This window comes from Tribolium castaneum, unplaced genomic scaffold (genome assembly GCF_031307605.1).
Source record: "Tribolium castaneum strain GA2 unplaced genomic scaffold, icTriCast1.1 ptg000027l, whole genome shotgun sequence".
NCBI lineage: Eukaryota > Metazoa > Arthropoda > Insecta > Coleoptera > Tenebrionidae > Tribolium > Tribolium castaneum.
The window spans coordinates 223,819-230,000 of NW_026986636.1; the positions used below are offsets into that span (position 1 = coordinate 223,819).

Here is a 6,182-nt window from a genome sequence, read left to right on the forward strand (position 1 = left end):
CAAATAAACGTCGTACAAGAAAATCACAATTTTGAGTGCCGTACTTCGCAAACGTCGTACTTCGTCTGTACTATGTACAAAGTCAATTGAACGCTGTACTCCGTCGCAGTCGGCAGCACATGCAAATAAACGTCGTACAAGAAAATCACGATTTTGAGTGCCGTACTTCGCAAACGTCGTACTTCGTCTGTACTATGTACAAAGTCAAATGAACGCTAAACTTCGTCGCAGTCGACAGCAAGTGCAAATAAACGTCGAACAAGAAAATCATGATTTTGAGTGCCGTACTTCGCAAACGTCGTACTTCGTCTGTACTATGTACAAAGTCAATTGAACGCTGTACTTCGTCGCAATCGGCAGCACGTGCAAATAAACGTCGTACAAGAAAATCACGATCTTGAGTGCCGTACTTCGTAAACGTCGTACTTTGTCTGTACTATGTACAAAATCAAATGAACGCTGCATTTTGTCGCAGTCAGAAACAAAGCAAACGTCGTGCAATGAAACAATAATTTTGAGCGCTGCATTTGTGAGCGCCGTACTTCGTTTGTTACTTTATGGTCACATGAACGTCGTATTTCATCGCACAGAGCACCATACTTAATGCACTTAAATGAACGTTGTACTTCGTACAAGTTAGGCAATATTAATACACATTTGGTGTATTGCGGGTTGCATTATTAATTTACAAAAATAGCTATGATTTTATATACAACTAAAAATAATTCATAATATTTAAACGTCGTACTTCGTAACACTAATACAATATTTAAACAAATGTAGTACTTCTTGAATATAGGCAATTTTCATACACGTTTACTGTGAAACGAGTTGCGTTACAATTAAAGTATACGTAGTACTTCGTGGTTTTAGGCAACTTTAGCGCGCGTTTCGTGTATTGTTGGTTGCATACCTTTAAACAAAATGATTGTGTCATCACTATTTTACCACATGAGCAATCGTGACTTATTATATGCAGTAGTTATTAAGCAGTGAATGGTGCAAGGCGAGCGCTATGTGCTAGGCGAGAGCTATGTGCTAGGCGAGAGCTATGTGCTAAGTCCGTAGAACGAAGTATGTCGTTCGAATAATTTGCTGGCTTTCTTCTACTCTTCCTCTCTCTCTCTCTCTCTCTCTCTCTCTCTCTCTCTCTCTATCATCTATCTTCTTCCTTTTAATTTTTTTCTTTCTTTTTCTCTCTCTCTCTGTCTTCTTTCTCTTTTCTTTCTCTTTCTTTCCTCTTTCCTCTTTCTTGTATTATTCATCTCTTACTCTATTACTCTTACTCTTTAAGACTAATTGGTTTCTATCACTATCACCAACCACACCATCGTCTTTTTGTTACTTGAGAGAGAGAAATAAGGCTGTACACTACTAAAGTGTATTAAATTGTGGTGAGAAGAGTGAGAGTTTTTAGAGAGGTAAATTTATTTGTAATGATAAAATAGAGTAAGTTCATGTTGGTTAGCCCAAGTTGCATTGCATACTAGAAATTTTTATATAAACAATGTGTACCTGGCTGTGTGTGTATTATGCTGTGTGTGTAATATTATGCATTTTTATGTTTTAATTTAATATCTAGGCCAAAATACTAAGTTTATTTAATTGTTAAATGTGTACGTTTATTTACAGATACGTAATTTACATAAAAATTTGTTTTTTTTTATTATATGCAAACTACAAATAAAATATTTAATATTTTTGAACGTTGTACTTCGTGTAAGTTATGCAATATTGATACAAATTTAGTGTATTGCGGGTCGCAATAATATTAATTTATACTTGAACGTAGTACTTCGTGAAGGTTATGCAACATCAGTACATATTAAGTGTATTGCAGGTTGCATTATTATTAATTTATGTTTTCTCACTTTTTACCTTAATATAAAAATAATGTAATATTTTTGGACGTCGTACTTCGTAAAAGTTATGCAATATTGATGCACATCTGTTGTGCTGCGGGTTGCATTTTATAAATTTAATGTATTTTTATGATTTACTTTAATGTCTAGGCAAAAAAACAATTTTGATTAGTTGCTAAATGTTTACATTTATTTAGAGATACGTAATTTGCAAAAAAATTTGCTGTTTTTTTTATTATATACCACAGAAATAAAATTCTTTAATATTCTTGAACGTCGTACTTCGTGTAGGTTATGCAATATTAATACAAATTTAGTGTATTGCGGGTCGCAATAATATTAATTTATATTTAAACGTAGTACTTCGTGAAGGTTATGCAACATCAGTACATATTCAGTGTATTGCAGGTTGCACTATTATTAATTTATGTCTTCTCACTTTTTGCCTCAATATAAAAAAAATTTAATATTTTTGGACGTCGTACTTCGTAAAGGTTATGCAATATTAATGCACATCTAGTGTGCTGCGGGTTGCATTCTATAAATTTAATATATTTTTATGTTTTACTTTAATATCTAAGCAAAAAAACAATTTTGATTAGTTGCTAAATGTTTACATTTATTTACAGATACGTAATTTGCAAAAAAATTTGCTGGTTTTTTATTATATACCACAGAAATAAAATTCTTTAATATTTTTGAACGTTGTACTTCGTAAAAGTTATGCAATTTTGATACACAATTAATGTATTGTGGGTTGCATTATTATTATTTAATGTTTACGTTTTACTTCATTACTTTGTGAACGTCGTACTTCGTTTGTACTATGAACGCTGCATTTCGTCGCAGTCGGAAGCAACTGCAAATAATCGTCTTACAAGAAAATCGTGATTTTGAGTGCCGTACTTTGCAAACGTCGTACTTCGTCTGTACTATGTACAAAGTCAATTGAACGCTGTTATTCGTCGCAGTCGGCAGCAAGTGCAAATAAACGTCGTACAAGAAAATAATGATTTTGAGTGCCGTACTTCGCAAACGTCGTACTTCGTCTGTACCATGTACAAAGTCAATTGAACGCTAAACTTCGTCGCAGTCGGAAGCAACTGCAAATAAACGTCTTACAAGAAAATCACGATTTTGAGTGCCGTACTTCGCAAACGTCGTACTTCGTCTGTACTATGTACAAAGTCAATTAAACGCTGTACTTCGTCGCAGTCGGCAGCACGTGCAAATAAACGTCGTACAAGAAAATCACAATTTTGAGTGCCGTACTTCGCAAACGTCGTACTTCGTCTGTACTATGTACAAAGTCAATTGAACGCTGTACTCCGTCGCAGTCGGCAGCACATGCAAATAAACGTCGTACAAGAAAATCACGATTTTGAGTGCCGTACTTCGCAAACGTCGTACTTCGTCTGTACTATGTACAAAGTCAAATGAACGCTAAACTTCGTCGCAGTCGACAGCAAGTGCAAATAAACGTCGAACAAGAAAATCATGATTTTGAGTGCCGTACTTCGCAAACGTCGTACTTCGTCTGTACTATGTACAAAGTCAATTGAACGCTGTACTTCGTCGCAATCGGCAGCACGTGCAAATAAACGTCGTACAAGAAAATCACGATCTTGAGTGCCGTACTTCGTAAACGTCGTACTTTGTCTGTACTATGTACAAAATCAAATGAACGCTGCATTTTGTCGCAGTCAGAAACAAAGCAAACGTCGTGCAATGAAACAATAATTTTGAGCGCTGCATTTGTGAGCGCCGTACTTCGTTTGTTACTTTATGGTCACATGAACGTCGTATTTCATCGCACAGAGCACCATACTTAATGCACTTAAATGAACGTTGTACTTCGTACAAGTTAGGCAATATTAATACACATTTGGTGTATTGCGGGTTGCATTATTAATTTACAAAAATAGCTATGATTTTATATACAACTAAAAATAATTCATAATATTTAAACGTCGTACTTCGTAACACTAATACAATATTTAAACAAATGTAGTACTTCTTGAATATAGGCAATTTTCATACACGTTTACTGTGAAACGAGTTGCGTTACAATTAAAGTATACGTAGTACTTCGTGGTTTTAGGCAACTTTAGCGCGCGTTTCGTGTATTGTTGGTTGCATACCTTTAAACAAAATGATTGTGTCATCACTATTTTACCACATGAGCAATCGTGACTTATTATATGCAGTAGTTATTAAGCAGTGAATGGTGCAAGGCGAGCGCTATGTGCTAGGCGAGAGCTATGTGCTAGGCGAGAGCTATGTGCTAAGTCCGTAGAACGAAGTATGTCGTTCGAATAATTTGCTGGCTTTCTTCTACTCTTCCTCTCTCTCTCTCTCTCTCTCTCTCTCTCTCTCTCTATCATCTATCTTCTTCCTTTTAATTTTTTTCTTTCTTTTTCTCTCTCTCTCTGTCTTCTTTCTCTTTTCTTTCTCTTTCTTTCCTCTTTCCTCTTTCTTGTATTATTCATCTCTTACTCTATTACTCTTACTCTTTAAGACTAATTGGTTTCTATCACTATCACCAACCACACCATCGTCTTTTTGTTACTTGAGAGAGAGAAATAAGGCTGTACACTACTAAAGTGTATTAAATTGTGGTGAGAAGAGTGAGAGTTTTTAGAGAGGTAAATTTATTTGTAATGATAAAATAGAGTAAGTTCATGTTGGTTAGCCCAAGTTGCATTGCATACTAGAAATTTTTATATAAACAATGTGTACCTGGCTGTGTGTGTATTTTGCTATCCACTCAGCTTTTTAAACGTTGACGGAGTCTCGTCTCACCGACAAGACGAATCTCCAAGCTGAGTATCAACAGATCGCAGCGTAGAAACAGCTCTACCGAATACAACACCTTGCCAGGTACGTATGTAATAATAAAATAGAGTAAGTTCATGTTGGTTATTAGCCCAAGTTGCATTGCATACTAGAAATTTTTATATAAACAATGTGTACCTGGCTGTGTGTATTTTTTGATCTTCTCAGCTTTCTAAACGTTGACGGAGTCTCGTCTCACCGACAAGACGAATCTCCAAGCTGAGTATCAACAGATCGCAGCGTAGAAACAGCTCTACCGAATACAACACCTTACCAGGTACGTATGTAATAATAAAATGGAGTAAGTTCATGTTGGTTATTAGCTCAAGTTGCATTGCATACTAGAAATTTTTATATAAACAATGTGTACCTGGCTGGGTATATTTTTTATCCACTCAGCTTTCTAAACGTTGACGGGGTCTCGTCTCGCCGACAAGACGAATCCCCAAGCTGAGGGCTGAGTCTCAACAGATCGCAGCGTGGAAACTGCTCTACCGAGTACAACACCCTGCCAGGTACGTAAGTCGTCTACAGACAATTCCGAGTTTCGACGTCGAACAACAATGTACCCATAATTGACCGTCTAGAAGCCTGGTCGGACGTGGCAAGGATCGATCCCGCCGCCGATCGGTGGCTTCACACGGCAAATAGGGCTCGTGCGACGTTCGTACGCAAGCGTTAAACGCCTAGTAAAGTCACATTGTTTTGAGCCTGTCGACTCTCGAAACTCCTAAAGGTATCGTTGCCACCTTTGACTAGAAAGGATACGGCCTTAGAGGCGTTCAGGCATAATCCCACGGATGGTAGCTTCGCACCACCGCCCGCTCGAGCGAGTGCGTGAACCAAATGTCCGAACCTGCGGTTCCTCTCGTACTGAGCAGGATTACTATCGCAACGACGAGTCATCAGTAGGGTAAAACTAACCTGTCTCACGACGGTCTAAACCCAGCTCACGTTCCCTATTAGCGGGTGAACCAGAAACGCTACCTGACCTCGGATGAGTACCGAACTCGGATGCGCACCGACCTCGAAAGCGTACCAATTTCTATTTCTATTTCGTAGCCTGTCTTCGATCACATATGCGTTTTGTTTTTAATATTTAGTATTTTATCGATAAAGGAGTGCCTCTGTGCAAAAAACGACATCGATCCGATCGATCCCCCACTACCTCCCTAATCTGAATATGTCAACTCTGATTATTAGAGCGTAATCACGACTATAGGGGCTACCCATTTGCAAAAAACGACTTCGATCCGAATATAAACATAGATTTTCAAACTTTTGGCCAAATTTGCCTCCTGTCTTTTTGAAGTAGGAAATGGGATGAAATTTTGATACTATATTTAAATTGATCCTGAGCTTTCCTACTATAACATATATTAATTTGATCAATTTTTAAAATTGAAACTAATCTTAGATTGATCCTGAGCTTCCGTACTATAACATATATTAATTAGGTGGATTTTTAAATTTTTTGAATTTTGA

General features: G+C 37.1%; 1 pseudogene; it reads right to left on the reverse strand.

Annotated features, from left to right (window-relative positions):
• Positions 1-5,134: 5,134 nt before the first annotated feature.
• The window catches only part of LOC135267454 (large subunit ribosomal RNA), a 9,021-nt pseudogene continuing 7,973 nt past the window's right edge, over positions 5,135-6,182 (reverse strand).